A 19,511-nucleotide genomic window follows, 5' to 3' on the forward strand; every position below is an offset into this window, starting at 1 on the left:
ACTATTTTAACCATTTTTCTGTATTTTTAGGTTATTTTCCATGATACAGTTTTGTAAGTGTAGGAATTTATCCCTCCTTCCCTTCCTCCCTCCCTTTTTTCCCCTCCTGCCATTTTCCCCTGCATTATTGCAGTAGCATAATCCATTAATACAAGTTACAAGTTTAACTTTTGGATATTTAAATGTACAATGGCATGATAAATACAAGCAAAGGTAGAAAATCTAGTATCATAATGTTGAGGTGTATTCATCAGTTTCATTGGGAGTCCTACTTTTATTTGAAAGAAGAGATGTATACTGCATAGTATCTTTACTTCCCAGTAAGCTAGTGTTTCTTAAACAACATATATATGTGTGTATTTTCATATATGTGTATTTATATGTTTACATATACGTATATATGTTTACTTTTAAATGCAGTTACCTTTTATATATTTACATATATATGTATATGTGGGTATACATATATATACTTTGTGTATGTCTGTTATATCAAAGAGAACATCTGATATTTATCCTTTGGGATTGGCTTACTTCAATAAGCATAAATGGTCTCCAATTGGGACCATTTTGTTACAAACAATTAGATCTCACTCTTTTTTTTTTATTATTATTATGGCTAAGTAGTATTCCATAGAGTAGATGTACCATAGTTTCTTTATCCATTCATCTGTTGACAGGCATCTGGATTATTCCCAGATGTTTGCTAATGTGTATTGTGCTGCTATAAATATAGGATTGCAGGTCACTCTCTCATGTGCAGATTTCATTTCTTTTGGACATATTTCCGGGAGTGGGATTCCTGGGTCATATTGTAGATCAATTCTTAGTTGTCTGAGCATTCCATAGTGAATATTCCATATTGACTTCCATAGTGGTTGTGCTATTCCACACTCCCACCAACAGTAGAGTAGGGTGCTTTTGTCCACACATCCTCGCCAGCAGGTGTTGTTAAACACTTCTATAGGTAAACCATTCACACTGGAATTAAGTAGTTTAATTTACATTTCCCTAGTAGTTAAGGAACCTGAGCATTTTTTTCTTGTGGCTAACAGTCTTTTGAATTTTATCTTTTGAGACATACCTGTTCATGTTCTTTGCCCATTTCTTAACAGGGTTGTTTGCTAGGCCTGGCACAATGGCCCAGTGCCTGAATCCTCACCTTGCATGTGCCAGGATCCCATATGGGTGCCAGTTTCTGTCCCAGCTTCTCCACTTCCCTTCTGGCTCCCTGCTTGGTAAAGCAGTAAGGATGGCCCAAGTTCTTGTGATCCTGCACCCATGTGGGAGACCCAGCGGAAGCTCCTGGCTCCTGGCATAGGATTGGCTCAGCTCCAGCTGTTGCAGCCACTTGGGGAGTGAACCAGCAAACAGAAGAGCTTTCTCTCTGTATCTCCCTCTATCTGTAAATCTGCTTTCCAAGAAAAATGAACCAATTATAAAAAAAAAAAAAAAAAAGGTTGTTTCCTTTGCTATTCTGGAGCTCTTTGTAGACCTTGGGTATTAGACCCCTATCCGTTGTATAGTGTGTGAAGATTTTCTCACATTTTGTTGGTTGTCTCATCACTTTGTTGACCATTTCCCTTGCTGTTCAGAAGCTTTTTAGTTTGATGTAGTCCCATTCATTTATTTTGCCTTTAACAGCCTGTGCTTTTGGTGTCTTTCCTTGGTCTATTTAGAGTTGGTTTTTGTGTGATATGAAAGGTAGAGGTATTGTGTCTTACTTTTGCAAGCAGATATCCAACTTTTCCAGCGGCATTTATTAGAGACTATTCTTTCTCCTGGATTGTTTTCAGTTCTCTTGTCAAAGGTTAGTTGGTTGTAGATGTGTAGGCTCACTTTTGAATTTTCTATTTTGTTCCATTGATCTTCCCTGTTATTGTACCAGTACCAGACTGTTTTGATTACCACGACCCCATAGTTCATCTTAAAACCTGATATTGTGATTCCTCCTGCTTTGCTTTTATTGTTCAAGATAATTCTGACCATTTGGGGACACTGTGGTTCTATAGGAATTTTTGTGTCATCTTTGTAGCTCTGAGAATAATGTTGTTGGGATTTTTATTAGGATTACACTGAATATGTAGATTATTTTCATTAATATGGACATTTGATGATGTTGAGTCTAATAACCATAGGCATGTCAGATTTCTTCATCTTTTAGTGTCCTCTTCTATTTTTTCTTTAATGTTTTAAAGTTTTCTTTGTAGAGGTACTTCACATCATCAGGTTTATTTCAAGATATTTAAGATTCTTTTTCACTATTTTGAATGGGACTGATCTTACAAGATTTTTTCAGCCATAAAGTTGTTTATGTATACTAAAGCTATTGATTCATTTTTATTGATTTTGTACCCTGCTACATTGCCAAACTATGTTATGAATTCTGGTAATCTCTTTGTTGAGTCTTTCACTGTCCTCTATGTAAAATCATATCATCTGCAAACAGAAATCATTTTATTTCCTCAATTCTAATTTGTATTCCTTTAATTTTTTTTTCTTGTCTGATAGCTCTGGCCAGGACTTCCAGTACTGTGTTCAATAGCAGTGGGGAGAATGGATATCCTTGTCTGACTTTGAATCTTAGAATGAAACTTTCAGCTTTTCCCTGGTCAGTATGATGCTGGCATTGGGTTTGATGTATATTTCTTTCATTGTGTTGTGGAATGTTCATTTTATGCTTAACATGATCAAGGTTTTTAGCGTGAAGTTGGAATTTCATCAAATGTTTACCTGCAACTTTTAAGATGATCATATGATGATGAATTTCTTGAGATGCTGATTTGGATATAAATCTTTGGCAATTCTATTATGTTAAGGAGAAATTTGTTAATAATTTATCTGTTCATCAGAAGTCAGGATTTTATAGCTTAGTTGGTCTACAGCACAGTTTCTCAACTTTAAGGGGATAACAACCCATCTCAGGGTTTTGTGATATTATAGATTCTATTTCTGTTTAAAATTTTATTAATTTTTATACATTATAATTATTTTTATATGATACAATTCCATAGGCCCTTGGATTTCACTTTCTACCTCCCCAAATATGCCACTAACACTGAGTTCCCCTGTATTATTACTATAGTTGTTGATAAACAGTTGTATGTCCATCATTGTGGGCTTGTACAATGGCAGAGTCCAGCATCCTATTGTCAAAAATATAGTTAACAGTTATAATGGGAGTCCATCTTTATTTGGAAGTAGAGATGAATATTGCATTGCATCCTCACATCTGGATATGATAGTCTCCATTACACAGTTAATATACATCCCCTTAAATGAAAAGCCACAATACAAAAATACAGAAAGAAAAGAAGAAATTGAAAACACCATGAAGTTAAATAACATGCTAATGAATGACTAATGTGTCATTGAAGAAATGAAAAAGAAAATCAAGAACCTTCTAGAAGAAAACGATGATCCATAAGTCAGTAAAGAATTTAATAAGAAAAAAATTGTTGTGAAGAAATGAAACTAAAAACAAAAACATCAAAATCAATGAGATATAATTTCCACTAATCTTTGTTCATATGAGATATGTCTCCTGAAGACAACAAATAGATGAGTTTTTTTTTTTTTTTACCCACTATATTAATCTACAATGCTTGATTGATGAGTTTAGGCCATTTACATTCTGGCTTAATATGAATGGTTGGTAATTTGGTCCTGTCATTTTAGCAACGGTTTGTTCATTGATTTAGTTTTCTGTTATTATTTTGCTGGAATGTTCTTTGCATTTTCCTTTGGTATTAGTGGGTGCTATTCCTCTTCTCTGTGAAGAGAACATCTTTAAGTGTCCTTTGTAAGGCAGGTTTGGAAGACGTGTATTCTTCTAACTTTTTCTTACTGTGGAAGAATTTCATTTCATTTTCAAAGACAAAGGAAAGCTTTGCTGGATATGTTATCCTGGGCTGACTTTTTTTTTTTTTGCTTTTAGAATCTGGAGTATGTTGTTCCACTCTTTTCTGGCTTGTAGAGTTTCCTGTGAGTTTAATTGGCATTCTTTTATATGTCAATTGATTTGTTTCATGTGCACATTTGAGGATCTTTTCCTTATGTTCGAATGAAGAGAGCTTGATGATCATGTGTCATGGTGAAGATCACTTTTGGTCAACCCTGTTGGGAGTTCTAGCCCCTCCTGGATATAGTTTCCCAATTATTTTTCTAGATTAGGGAAATTTCCCCTTAATATTTCATTGAATGCACCTTTAATCCCAGTTTGTCTTTGTATACCTTCTGGGACTCCCATAACTCATACATTTGGCCTTTTAATAGTGTCTCAATTCTTGAATACATTTTTTTCTATCTTGACTCAGCTTGGCTTCCAGCTTTTTGTTTGTTTCCTCTTGGTGACAAGAAATATCTTCCAGTTCTGAGAGTCTTTCTTCTGCTTCCTTCATTTTATTTTGGAGATTCTCCACTGTACTTTTCATTTTCTCCACTGTATTCTTCATTTCTGATATATATCTTTCATTTGATTCATTACCTGCATGACATGTTCCTTAAACTCCTATATTACATGCTTTTCATTGTTGATAAGAAGATTTATAACAAGTGTTTTGAATTATGTATGCCCCATTTCTTTGATGTCTTTTTCAGTGAATTCTGAGATTGGTGTAGGGTTTTGCTCTTTTGCATGGGAGTCTTCAGTGATATTCACTGTGCCTTTGTCTCTTCTTTTGCTCTTGGTCATTGCACTTCTGGTTAGCAGAGTCTTCTCCTTGGGGCAGGTTTCACCCACCGATCTACAGTTCAATTTTATTTATTGTGGTTGGTACACAGTTCTCTGTTTGCAGTCACTTGTGCCACTTTCTCTAGCGAGTTCCAGTTCTAGGTTCTTATGTTAGACTTCGACTGTGGTTTCCGTATCCCCAGCTCCTTCTCACCACTCTCCACCTCCTGTAATACTGTGCTGAGGCTGTGCTGTTATCTGTACAATCTTTCTCCCACTTCCGGTTCAAGCAGTCCCCAGGATTAGGAAAACACCAGAAGTCCTATATAACTAGTTTGTTGGTAGTGCTGACCTTACAAGAATCTATTGACTGTTAGGTCTAAGGGTAACATGGACCTATTTTGGTCCATATAATGACAAAGTTGAGAATATTTTCCCTGTGTGATCAGTGCAATGCACTGAGCTCAGTGAGTTCTTGCCAAGGTCAACACTTGCACAGCTCACTGTTGTCCCTACAGTCTTAAAGTCTTTTCACACTCTACAACATGGTGCCTGATGTGCCACTGCTAGAGTTCTTAATCTGCTGGCTGTCAGGTCTGAGGGTTACTTGGGCCTGTCTTGGGTGGAGCTTATAGTATGCCACGTTGTTGCAGTTCACTGAGCCAGAAATGGTTAACTCCCAGCTCAGTGCATGCATGGTTCTGTCCATAGCCTTTGCCTCCCTACAAAAAATGGAACCTGATTCGGCACTAGAGGGCAGACTAGGCTGTGAATTCCACCCTGTCCTGCACCGTGGAATCTGCTGCTCTGTCTCTGCTCCAGGTCAAATCAAACAGACCAGCATTACAATCAGTTCTTTGTCTGGGTTTACCCTCCTGAGCTCCTTGTGAACACCCCTTCCCACCTTATTGCTGGTGGAGTTCTGGCTTCTGGTGCAGTTCAGATCACTGCTCACTGAATGCTGCTGAGGTATCAGTGACTGCAACATCACACCGCTGTGTCTGCTGCTTTCCTCTGTCCATCAGTCTTCAGATGCCCCCCTGCTTTCATTCTGTCTTCTCCTTTTTCCTGGAATGTGCCCTCTCTGCTTCACACTGTCCATTGTTTCTCCCTCTGTTTAAGCTGTCCTTAACCTGTTCTACCATCTTGATTTTCCCTATAGATCCTTTTTCTATGGCCTGGTACAGTAGTCTAGTGGCTAGAGTCCTCACCTTGAAAGCACCAGTATCATTTATGGGTCCAGTTCAAATCCTGGCTGCTCCACATTCCTTCCAGCTCCCTACCTGTAGCCTGGGAAAGCAGTCGAGAATGGCCCGAAGCCTTGGGATCCTATACCTATGTGCAAAACTCAGAAAAGTTTCTGGATAATGGCTTTGGATTTGCTCAGCTCCGGCCATTGCTGCCACTTGGGGAGTGAACCATTGAAAGATCTTTCTCTCTGTCTCTCCTTCTATCTGTAAATCTGACTTTCCAATAAAAATAAACACATCTTTAGAAAAATAAAAAGATCCTATTTCTAGAGACCTAGGGTAGAGTCCAAAACTCTTCATCACTGAAAGGCTCTACGGAGATGCTTGTGCTTCTGGGGTAGACACAAAAAGAACAAGTGGCACCAATTCTCAAGGAAGATGTTTTAACCACTTTAATGTTCATAATAAAAATGGCTGAGTATTGTTTGGTTGAACAGAGATTTATATCAAGAATATGAAAGCTTTGCATGAATTCAAGTAGGGATAGACTGAGCAAAACATTTTTTACTTTAGAAAACCAAACCTGAAAGCTGATGATATTATTTAAATTTCTAAGTTTTTTTAAATAAGATTTACGTATTTTACTTGAAAGTTAGAATTACTGAGGGTGGCAGAGAGAGAGAGAACATCTTCCACCAGCTTTTAACTTTTTTTTTTTTAAGATTTATTTTATTTTTATCAGAAAGTCAGATATACAGAGAGGAGGAGAGACAGAGAGGAAGATCTTCCATCCGATGATTCATTCCTCAAGTGACTGCAATGGCCAGTGCTGCGCCAATCCAAAGGAGCCAGGAACTTCCTTCAGGTCTCCTACATGGGTGTAGGGTCCCAAGACTCTGGGCCATCCTCCACTGCTTTCCCAGGCCCTAGCAGGCAGTTGGATGGGAAGGTAGCAGTTGGTTCACAAACTGGAGCCACAAACAGAGGATTAACATGGCTGTGCCAGCTGCCTAAATATCCAAGTTTTAGTCTTTGTAACCCAAGTTGAAGTTGCACAATACCTCTCTCAGTCTTTCACAAGGTAGTTACAAGAATGAAATGAGATAATAGAAATGCATTTGACTCAGCTTCTAACCTAGAGATGAGATTAAATAAGAATTTCTTCAGCAATCTTACTAACCCAGTTTGTCAAGTAAACATGAAGAGCACTGACTAGAGTGGTCTCACGGGGTCGGTGCTCCTGTTCTACCTCTAAACAGCTTTAGGATCAGTACACACTCAGAAACACAATGTTTTGTTTTTGTTTTTGGTTTTTTTCTAACGTAAATGAAAGAATTGGGCTGGAAAACTCACAGTCCTCACAAGTCCTAAGGATCCACATAGTCCAAATGGTCTATCTAGTTCTTGAGAACTAATTCTGTGTAAGGACAAAGCAAACAAACATTAAAAGAAACCATCTCGTGATTCACAATTAACTAAACTGACAACAGACCTGAAGTCAGACCTGAAATTAAATAAAAGAAAAGGAAAAGGAGGAAAGTAAAATCCTGAAGTAGTGTTAGTTCATGACCTTAGTTCTTTTCTCTCATGGAAGCTATTGAAAGTGAAATTTAGCTTAGTAGAAGTGTTCAGGAGAACCCCACGTGTTAAGCAATAACACTGTTATCCTTCCAGTCCCCACTTTCCTTTTGGTCACGCACAGCATGCTGGGTATTTGTAGTGTGTCTAGAGTTTGCTCAGTCAGCCATTGACTCTATATTGCTCTGAATTTAATCATCTATCTTTTGATAAGCAAGTGCATTCATATATCTCAAGCATAAAAATTAGGAATTTGAGGGGAAAGGAACTAAAATGATACATGATAAAAATAACAAGTGAAAAATAGAGTTCAGGTGTATTTCAAAATTAGTACATTTTACAGAAAATGTACAGAAAGACTTTAAATATGAATAAAATAGATCAATAAATTATTATGTTACTGTGAGCAAATAGTAACAGCAATTTTAATAATATGAACCATGTCGGCGGCTTAAAAACCTTAATATTGATCAGTTCATTTGAATGCAAAAATAACCTTTTGAAGAAAGTGCTGCTATATACAAAAGATCTTCAAAAAGCTTTTGGAAAAAGCCGTGTGTGGATTTCAAAATTTCTGTACCAACATGAACTTATCTTTAAATTCATTTTCTTCCAGTGTTTTGAAGTATCCTCATATATACAACATCAATGGAAATGCTGAGAATTTGAGAAATTAAGCAATTTAACCAAGATCATATTAATGGGCAGCTATTATTTTAATTGAGGCTGTGTAATTCTTAAACTCACTTTCCTCATCATCCTACATCACCCAGCAATATGTGGAATGAAGACTTAAGTTAGTTCCAAGGTCTTCAGCTTACTAAAAGGATTCATTTCCCCAGAGAAGATGAAACAGAGTCCACACCAACTAAGTCATCCACTGTGTGGACAGATTACAAACCAGGCAAAAGACCAGCATCTTTAATCCAGCAATGATATGTTGTCTCGTGACAATGGATTTCACACAAAACATACCATTTAAACGTCAAAAAACAAGGTTAGAGGGATTACTTCAGATGAAGGGACGAAGGATCAAAGAGGATGAATAACTTCTCTGAAACAAAGATCCAAACAGGTTTTTGACTATAAGTAATGAAAACATTCACTCAGTCTTTAATACTAAGGAAGCATGTTTTTTCCACTTACAAAGACAGGAGACAGGAAAATATGAGGAGGCAGCACTTGTTGGTTCGGGTAGACCCGTCTGCAAGTATCTTGGCTGTTTTCTGCAAAGTGGATTACCTTTGTCATGAAGAGGCTAAAATGATTCCAAGCCATCTGTTTAAATATGACAATATCTAAAAGAAGAGAAGACCTTCTCTCTTTCAATCTTTGTTTTGGAATGAGTAAATATTTTCCCAAAGCTTCCTAGAAGAGATCTCCTCTTGTCTCATTGCTAATATTGATCCACCCCTGTAACTAATCCCAGCAAAGAGAATGGGATTCAGCAGGCATAGGCTTGAGGTAGATGGATATGATAGCAAATTATCAGGACTGTTCTATTAGTATAGCACGTTGTTTCCTCAGACAGTGTGAGTTCTGGAACATTCTTTCTCAGTTTTGGCCCTGAACAGACCCTGTTGTTTAGTATTCTCTACCAAGAACCTTTTCAATCATCTCTCAGGATTTGTTGGTCTGAAAGATGGAGACTGCAAGGCCATAAGGCCTTGCATATGATAAGCTCAGCCATAATCCAAATAGGACTTGAAAGTGAACACTTTTGAGGACCGGTCCCCATCATCCAGGCAACAGCCAACACACAGAAACGGGGACCAGGTCTCTAGGAAGAGGACACTGGCAAGAATAAAGTAGTATAGGGCCCAGCGCGATAGCATAGCAGTTCAACTCCTTGCCTCAAACGCACTGGGATCTCATATGGGTGCCAGTTCTAATCCAGGCAGCCCCACTCCCCATCCAGCTCCCTGCTTGTTGCTTGGGAAAGCAGTTGAGGACAGCCCAAGACTTTGGGACCCTGCACCCACATGGGAGAATCAGAAAAGACTCCTGGCTCCTGGCTTTGGATTGGCTCAGTTCCAGCCATTGCAGCCGCTTGTGGAGTGAATCATCGGATGGAAGATCTTCCTCTCTATTTCTCCTCCTCTCTGTATATCTGGCTTTCCAATACATCTAATTAATTAATTAATTAAAAAAAGAATAAAGTAGTATAACTGAAGTGAAGTTCAACTTCAGCTGGAGGGAACCCCCCAACACAGCACTCATCAACGTTGCTTCCTGTCATTGCAGAATCTGAGAGCAACCCGGAGTTCACACATCTATGTTAGAACTTCTGGATTAGGAGGATCAGTATTGCTAAACCCTACCGGATATGTGTGTTCAGGATTACTTCATAATCTGTTAATCTTATAGAATTTAAAAATTAGGACAGAGCAGTCAGATCATGATGCAAGAAATCAGTGAAACAAATAGGGAGGACAAAGGGAAGCCCCATGTCAGCAGCGTGCTCGCTGCCGGAAGTGGAGAGTCAGGCAGCTTCCTGTTAGACCACGAGAGACCTCAGACCTCCAGTTTGAGAAGACAACACCCAAACGGAGAGATGTTGAATCATCTGTTCACCCATAAATACAAGTTCCCACCATCTGTGTTTTTAAAACCGTTGTAACTCTCTTTATATGCTGATTTTTATGGGGCAGTTTATAGCGGTTGTGCACATAATGGAATATTATGCAGATAATTAAACAGTGCTGATACACATACACTTATGTTCATTCACATCATGGAGAGTATCTAGAAAATATCACAGAGGAAAAAAGGAATGTGAGAAGCGAAATGTCTACCATGATTCCTTTTACATAAAGTCAATCAGTAAATTCTCCCAGGTATGTCCACTTCACTGGTTTGGGAATACCATAAATCCATGTTCTTCTTACCACTCAGATTCTAAGAACCCCCACTCTGTTCTGTTCAGCTTAGTTTAAAATGCAAATTTCCTCCTTGGGACTCCTGCTCCAAGATTCCTTAAGGACATACTTCAGTGTTGATTTTGTTTCAATTTCTTTTCACAAAACCAACTTTCAGTTTTAATTCCCGCCTCCCTCTTGCTCCTGAACCTTGCTCCCGTTTTTCCCTTCTTTGACTCTGCTTTCATTTTCATTGTTGTCTTTCTTCTGGTAACACTGGGTGTAGCAAACTGAAAGGTGCAAAGCTAAGTTATTCTGCTAACAGTAAAACTTTTGCATGAGTCATCTAAGTCAGCACAGCTTATTCCTAGAAGAGATTGAGGGTTTACAGATCTGCTGATTTCTGGGGCTGGTGCCATGGTATAGTGGGTTAAGCCTTTGCATGTGGTGCCAGCATCCCATGTGGGCACCAATTCATATCCTTCCTTACTTATGGCCTGGGAAAGCAGTGGAGGACAGCTCAGGTCCTTTGGCCCCTGCACCCATGTGAAACACTATTAAGAAGCTCCTAGCTCCTGACTTTGAATCCAGTCATTGCAGCCATTTGGGGGGTAAACGAGAGGATGAAAGATCTCTCATTCTCTGTCTCTCCTTCCCTGTGTATGCCTTTTGATAAGAATAAGCCTTTAAAAATGATGCTTTCCAAAGTGTACCTTCATTGCTGCAGGTACCCATCTTTACTGACAGACTCTCATGAGGCTCATGAGCCTTCTCTTACAGACATGGAAATGGTACAGAGGGTACTGACTGCTGCTTCTTAGACCCCAAGTCCCCTCCTCACTCAGGCAGGGTATACTGTCCTCTGAGCAGTGAGGGCCACTGGGATTTTTGTCTCAGACCGGTTGCCTATCGTCACAAATTATTCAAGATTTCTGCGTTAATAACTCCAAATATCAAAGAAGGATCTAGAACTTGTTTCTCTGGGTGTTAACAGTGTAGCTTATACAAGTTTCCTTCATGTGCTGCAGTAAATTTCAGATTCTGCAAAAATCACACACATAGCTAGTTCTATGATTGGAAGGATGTTCACTCAAATGATATCTAAAGCTGTGGAATATTTCAGGTGATTTTTATATTTCACTCTTACATAGTAAATGCTTCAGAAGTTCACTCTTTTTCTCTGTCTCTTTAACTGGCTATAACATAAGGAATCTTTCTTTAAAAAAGAAAGAATATACTATTACTGTTCTCATTTTACCAATGAAGAAACAGGCAGAGATCAAGCAATTTGTCCAAGTCACACAGCTGGGAAATGGCAGAGCCAGGATGCAAACCTAGGCAATTCAGTTTTACCTGTTCTGTATGAAGATAATTCAAAAAGTAAAACACAAGAAGTAAAATAGAAGGAAAAAGCAAATTTATTTTGGTGTAAACAATTTGAAGTCTGTGCATCTTTTTTTTTTTAATTTAACTTTAATTTGAAATTAGGAGAGAGAATATTTCCATCTGCTGGTCAACTCCATCAATGCCCCAGTATGAGCTGGGTTAGAGCTGGAGATTGGTAACTCAATACAGGTCACCCATGTGTGTGGTAAGAAACTATTTAGTTGAGCCATCACCACCTGTCTCCCCCAAGTTTGCATTAGCAGAAGCTAGCATCAGGATCCGGAGCTGTCATCAAACCCAGGTACTGTGACATGGGACACAGGTGCCTTGGTCAGCATCTTCATTCCCTGGCTCAGTAACCACCCCCATAGCGTTTTCAACATCTGCACTTGCCGTGAAACTTGGGCAGGTCCTGTGCAGAAGAAGTTTGTTTGAGGTAAGGAATAAACTAAAAAGAATCAAAAGAGGATTGTAAGTTACATGCCCAATATACCCATGTTAACATTTGAGTTACTGAATGATAAACATTCTGGTTGAGCTGAAAGATATGTATCGGGATCTTATCATATTATCATCACTGATAAAAATCTAGAAAACATTCATGCACAACTCAATGTTCTTTGCTTTTCAACTTTGTTGGTTTGCTCAGCAAATATGGAGTGTTTCCAGAAATTATGAGCCAACACAGGGAAACCAGCTGTCTCAAATAAGGAAATAAAATTTTAAGTATTTTAAAGATTTTACTTTTTATTATTTTTTTATTGGAAAGGCAGATATACAGAGAGGAGAGACAGAGAGGAAGATCTTCCATCCGATGATTCACTCCCCAAGTGAGCGCTACAGCCGATGCTATGCCGATCCAAAGCCAGGAGCCTCTTCCGGGATTAGCCAGGCTGATCACTGTGAGGCACACACAGGGTCAGGAACATTTGCATGAACAAGATCGGGTTAGTCCTCATTTGTGCTCCTCCTGCCACCCAGCTTCTCTTTCTCCACTTGATGGCAGCATTCCTCAAGTCAGGAGCAAAAACAACACATCAAGGCTCTCATGCATGTATCCTGGTGAGTTCTCAGGTACTTGCTTTCTAGACAGCACAGAACATCTCAAGCCTGGAAGCAACAATATTCATTTCTGTTAAACCATATCTGAGGTTGTCATAGTTTTTCACATTTTGTTTTTAAAAATGACAAGGGGGGAGGGCCCGGCGCGGTGGCACAAGTGGTTAAGGTCCTCACCTTGCACATCCGGGATCCCATATGAGCACCCGTTCTAATTCCCCGCAGCCCTGCTTCCCTTCCAGCTCCCTGCCTGTGGCCTGGGAGAGCAGTCGAGGACGGCCCAAAGCTTTGGGACCCTGCACCCTTGTGGGAGACCCAGAAGAGGCTCCTGGCTTCGGATCGGCATAGCATCGGATGTTGCGCTATGCTTGGGGAGTGAATCATCGGACGGAAGATCTTCCTCTCTGTCTCTCCTCTCTGTATATCTGCCTTTCCAGTAAAAATAAAATAAATCTTAAAAAAAAAAAAATTTTAAATGACAAGGGAAATTATTGATTCTGTTTTACTAAAAGATTTAGAAACTAAAGACAACCTGTCATCCAGCTTAGGATTCCAGTGTATTTTTTTTAGTTATTATTAACATTTTCAAGACAGTTAAGCCAAAGTTGAGCTAAATAGAGGACAAGCATGAGAAGATATTTAATTACTGTATCTCCAAGAAGATCCTGCAAATAGGAGAGTGGAGGAGACAGAGGTGGGGAAGGGTCATAGGAGTTTGGTGGGGTTGCAGAGTGGGAGACAGGAGGGAAGACCTGCGTGAAAGACCATACATTTGATGTCCTTCTTTCTTTTAAAAATGTTTAATTTTAATTTTATTTTTTGAAAGGGAGGGGAGCGATAAGAAAAACATCCTCCATTTGCTGGTTCATTCCCAAATTCCTATAAGTGTGAATGGACCAGGCCACAGTCAAAGACCTGAGACCATATCCACATTTTCCATGTGGGTATGGGGCCCCAAGTACTTAAGCTGCCACCTGCCACCTCTCTGGGTGCACTTGAGCAGCAAGCTGGCATCAGAAGCAGAGATAACCTCCCTCCCCTATTCCTGCCTTCAAGAAAATATAAATCATATTCTGGCCAGCAGAGTTTTGTCTTTCTGACTTCTTTGATTTAGCATCAGGTTTTGATCTTCACTGATGTTGTGTATATCCATGACTGGTTACTTGGATTTCTTTGTTTTTCCTTCTTTTTTGCGTGCTTGCTTGCTTTCCATCCTTCCTCCTTTTTCTCTTTCTTTTCTTCCTTCCTTTCTTTTTTTTTAAGATTTATTTTTATTGAAAAGTCAGAGATTTAGAGAGAAAAGAGAGACAGAAAGAGAGATCTTCCATCAGCTGGTTCACTCCCAAATGGCTGCAATGGCTGAAGCTGAGCTGATCTGAAGCCAGGAGCCACGAATGTGAGGAGTGGCTCAAATATTGCTCGAGAGATTGATGAAACCCCACCATTTTGGACCGGCACCACCTCGGATACCTGCTTCCCTTTCCCATGGCCTGCAATTTTTGGGCATTCTTGTTGCCCACCAAACTACTGTAAGCTAAAAAGTCCCCCCCATACACTGTAATCGCATGATGCGTACCTGAAAACCCCACCCACAAATCCCTTGCAGCCCCTTTCCCTGATCTCCACCCACCTACCAACCCTCCTGCAACTCCAACAATCTTAGTCACCAATTTCTCAGGGACCACCCACAGCCCCTACCAACCAGTCCCTCACTCCTCCCCTCCCCATGCCCGCACCCTCCAAGATCCATGTGGAGGGCATAAAATTGGCCTCCACATGTGCCCCCACCCCCTCTCTCTCTCCTCTCTCTCTCCTCTCTCTCTCTCTCTCTCTCTCTCTGTGCCTCTGCTCCCATCCCTACCCTGCTGGAATAGAAGACCTCCTAGGTGCACCAGTGCATCTGCTATTTTGGTTTATTGCAGCAAACTTACTGTGGAAAGAGTTTAGTTGCACAAAGGACTAACAAGGAGATTCTTCCAAGTCTCCCACATGGGTGCAGGGCCCCAAAAACTTGGACCATTTTCCACTACTTTTCCAGACCAGAATCAGGGAGCTGGATTGGAAGTGGAGCAGCTCTGTCTCAAACTAGCATCCATATCGAACGGCAGCACCGCAGGCAGAGAATTAGCCTGACTTGCCACCACGCTGGTCCTTGGTTTCTTTTCTTTTTTTAAATAATTTATGCATTTGAAAGGCAGAAAGACAGTAAGAAAGAGTGTGCTCTCATTCTTTGATTCACTCCCCAAATGCCTGAGGCTGGGTCAGTGTAAAGTGGGGAGCTAAAACTCGGCCTGCCCACGATTCACACGTGAGAAGCAGGAGCCTAGTTCCTCGAGTTGCCACCACTGCCTCTCATGGTCTGCGTTCACAGAAGCTGGAACCAACAGCCAGAGTGAGAATCCAAGTCACCTAGTGCAATACGGCATGTGAACATCTTAACTGCAAAGCTAAATGTCTACCTCTGCTTTTTAGTCCTCAGTAGTGAGTCATTATATGAACACACTACAATTTTGTATCCATTCGTGGGGTGATGAACATTTGGGTTATTTTCAGTGAGGCGGTTTTTACTAATTTCTAAGTCCACTTTGAGGGCCCGGTGCAGTAGCCTAGTGGTTAAGGTCCTTGCCTTGAACGCCCTGGGATCTCATATGGGTGCCAGTTCTAATCCCGGCAGCTCCACTTCCAATCCAGCTCCCTGCCTGTGGCCTGGGAAAGCAGCTGAGGACGGCTCAAAGCCTTGGGACCCTGCACCCGTGTGGGAGACCTGGAGTAGGTTCCTGGCTTTGGATCAGCTCAGCTCTGGCCATGATGGTCACTTGGGGAGTGAATCAGAAGATGGACAGAAGATCTTCCTCTCTGTATGTCTGACTTTCCAATAAAAAATAAATAAATCTTTTTTAAAATCCACTTTGAAAACTCATATATGAATCTTTTAATGACAATATATCTTTATTTCTCTTTTCCAATGTGGCTATGCCTAAAAGTTCTAATCGATGTCTTTGCAACACTTGGTATTATCAGTCTTAAAATTTTACCCCCTCTGTGCTATATCCCAAGCCATCACACGGAATAAAGCCAGACTACCCTCCAGAGAACAGAGTGCCTCCCATCAGCAGAAAGCTGCAAGAAAGAAGCCAGCTGCATCTCCTTATCTATACCCAAGGCTCAGGAATGAAGGGAGCCAGAACACAGGTGAGTGCCCTATGCCCTCAGGATAGTAAATAGAGCATCTCCCACTAGGGTCTCTCACGCAGTTCAAAGACCAGTCTAACCTGCTCTCCCACTGCGCTCTCTGCATTTCCTTCTAGCTACCTTGTTCCAGAAAGTAAGACCTGCTAAGGTTGAAATGCTCCCCCACCACACCAATCTTCCATGTTCTTGGAATTCCCCAAACCGTAGTAACACCCCAAGACGTCAAGTATAAAAGGTCTAGGCTGCTGAAAGACTGGACCTTTGTCATGTGGTCACTCCATCTACTTGCTGGCAGATGGCCATCATCTTTGAATGTATTAATCTCTAATAAATTCAATTTGGCTGTATAGTCACTCTAGTGGATACACAGATATATTTAATAGTGGCTTTAATTTAATTCACATCTCGTTAATCACTAGTGATGTCCAACTGGACCTTATCCAGGTCAGGTCAGCTTTTTATATTGTTTTCTGAAGAGTGATGGGTTCGTTAAAAATTTTTTTTAATATTCTGTTTATTTTCATTTTATCTAAAATACAGATAGCCAGAAATACATGGAAAGATTTGCTCTCTGCTGATTCACCCATAAAATCTCCTCCCCAAAAGCTGAGGCAGGGCCGGGTCAGGGGCTGGAAACCTGACTCAGGTCTTTCATAGTGGGGCCAGGGGCAGGGACCCAGTACTTGAACACTTGCTGTTGTCTCCTGGAATGCACATCAGTTGAGCCACCTGTTGGACCCAAGTACCCCAGTATGAAACATGGCTGTCCCAAAAAGCATCTTGACTGCTGTGCCAAAGCTGGCCTGAAATATTAGGAAACAAAAAAAATCAGAGGAAGCCGCGCCCGGCGGCATGGCCTAGCAGCTAAAGTCCTTGCTTTGAACACGCCAGGATCCCATTTGGACGCCGGTTCTAATCCCGGCAGCTCCACTTCCCATCCAGCTCCCTGCTTGTGGCCTGGGAAAGCAGTCAAGGATGGCCCAAACCTTTGGGGCACTGCGCCCGTGTGGGATACCTGGAAAAAGTTCCTGGATCCTGGCTTCGGATCGGCATAGTATCAGCCGTTGCACTCGCTTTGGGAGTGAATCATTGGATGGAAGATCTTCCTCTCTATCTCTCCTCCTCTCTGTATATCTGACGTTCCAATAAATAAATAAATCTTTAACAACAAAAAAAAAAAAAAGAAAGAAAAGAAAAAAAAAAACCTCAGAGGAAGCCAAGCCAGAAGCATTAGGTGTGTGCCTAATGATTTTCCATTCAAACTCTCCTCAGACTGAACTTGGTTGATGAGAGGAATAAGCAAATGTCAGCATTCTTTAACCTCCCAGAAAGTCTATAAGCAAAATATCTGGGCATCCCCAAACACCATTCTTATAGCCTTTGCCCTTTACTGGTCCATTTTTGCTTTGATTGAAATCGTTTCCACTCAACATCAACATATCAACATCATAGTAACCATCATGCTAATTGTTCTTTTTCTTCAGAAATTGTACCAATTAAGACACACTCCAGCTCTTATTATAATTCTTCATAGAAAAGCTTCAGAGAGACAATGTGTGGCATAGCAAGCTAAGACTGACTGAGGCATCAGTATCCCATATGGTGCCAGTTCACTTTGCAGCAGCTGCATTTCCAGTCTGTTTCCCTACTGATGGGCTGGAGAAGCAGCAAAGGAGGGCCCACATTTTTGAGCCCTTGCATCCACATGGAAGACCCAAAAGAGGCTCTTGGCTCCTGGCTTTGGACTGGCCCTGCTTGTGCTTTTGTGGCCATTGAGGAGTGAAGTAGCAGATGGAAGATCTCTCTGTCTCTGTCTCTCCTCTCTGTGTAAATATGGGTTTGAAGTAAAAATGAAGACGTAGAAAGAAAGAGAGAGAGAGAAAAAAACACACACAAGAAAGACAGACAGACACACAAGAAAGAAAGAGAGAGAGAAAGAAATGAAATTGATTAATTAATTAATTGCTGGAACAGGCATGGTTGGCATAACAGGCCCTTCTACCTGCAATGCTGGCATCCTATAAGGACACTGGTCCTAGTGCCAGTTGCTCTATTTCCACTTAAGCTCCTCATGGACTGAGGTCTTGGGCCCCTACACTGAAGGGGCAAGGATGAAGCTCCTGACTCCTAGCATCGGATTTCCCTAGCTCTGGACATTGCAGTCATTTGGGGTATTAACTAGTGGATGGATGGAAGCTCTCTCTCTTTCTCTTTTCCCATCCCCCTCTCTCTTAATCTATCTCTAGTTCCCCCCACACACCTGATACCTATAACTCTGACTTTCAAGTAAAATAAATCTTTTTTTTTAAAAAAAGAAAGGAAGAAATGCTTCAGAAACTTCTTTGACTTATTCCAAGTTTCTAATGAAAGCCATGCTTTTGTCTGCAGCTGATCTGGGCACAACAGTTTTGACTGTTTCAAGAAGAAAACTGGTTCAAATTTAATTTTCTAATCAGAACTATGTAAGCTGAACCCACTGAAATGTTTAGGGTGATGACTGTTGTTTATTACCCTTCAATTAGAATGTGAACAAAATTTACTTTCCTTGAAAATTGATGTGGACGACCTGCCATTGCAGCTGAGCCTTCAGTTCCATCTTGTCCTTTCTTGAAACAAGTTTTCTATTTGCCAACTGCTGGTTTCTTTGGGGTATTATTTTGCATAAAATTTTTATAAGATATCAGATTATTTCACTAATTATTCTACCCTTACATCATCATAAATTTTACATTTGCTCTTGCTTCAGTGTTAGCAAAATAGATGTTGCACTTACAGGAGCACTTTCCAAATTGACTCTTTACAAACTGGATGCTATTCAAACATGTTGCAGCCTTCTAGTATAAGTTTATTTTGGTACAAAAGCAGAAATCCTTGTGTAATTTTTCATAATACACATTTTTCATGGATGCTTGCTACTTCTCGTATAGGGTAAGCAGCTGTCGAAAATGAAAGAAATATGTCTTAGGCTAGGATGATATTTCTGGAGATAAATGGAGAACAATGAATAGAATAGATTATGTATTTTACAAATGAAATCAACAAGTTTACACTCAGGTTTCTGATTCGATTAATTTACCAGATGATGACTCCATTTACTAAAATATGGACGAATAGGAGAGGACTGGAGATTATACAGGCGAGAAGGAAATCACAAATCACGTATACATTTTAAGTGTGAAATGCCTAGGAGACATCCAAATGGCAGTATCAACTGACATTCAGCAAATGAGCCAGGGATTTTTCAGCTAGTAAATCAGTTGGGGGAAAGGTATTACTGTCAAGGAAGACTGCTGGGTGCTAGGGTCTGTCCCAGATGAAGGCAGCCTTCATTATAGGGAGCACAAAGAGAAAGCCACTGAAAACAAAAAGTGTTATTTGGCTCATCTTACCATGAAATTGAAGAGAGAAGGCATGGTTGAAAATCTGGAGACTGTCATTGTGGCACTGCACGTTAATCTGCTGCTTGTGATACTGACACGCCATATCATAAAGCCAGTCAAGTCACAGCTACTGTACTTCCACTCCATCTCCTTGCTAATGCACCTGGGAAGGCAGAAGAAGCTGAGCCAAGTATGT

At 40.4% G+C, this 19,511-nt stretch overlaps 1 long non-coding RNA gene across 1 annotated transcript; it reads right to left on the reverse strand.

The window, feature by feature from the left end:
• Positions 1-4,421: 4,421 nt before the first annotated feature.
• LOC121162112 lies at positions 4,422-16,629 on the reverse strand. The gene is made up of 3 exons (XR_005884759.1): positions 16,619-16,629; positions 5,565-5,568; positions 4,422-4,507 (listed from the first exon to the last, which is right to left on the reverse strand). It is a non-coding gene; the product is annotated as an uncharacterized LOC121162112 (long non-coding RNA).
• Positions 16,630-19,511: the final 2,882 nt, after the last annotated feature.

Source organism: Ochotona curzoniae, unplaced genomic scaffold, assembly GCF_017591425.1.
Source record: "Ochotona curzoniae isolate NIBS_2020 unplaced genomic scaffold, NIBS_Ocur_1.0 contig_517, whole genome shotgun sequence".
In the NCBI taxonomy this organism is placed as follows: Eukaryota; Metazoa; Chordata; class Mammalia; order Lagomorpha; family Ochotonidae; genus Ochotona; species Ochotona curzoniae.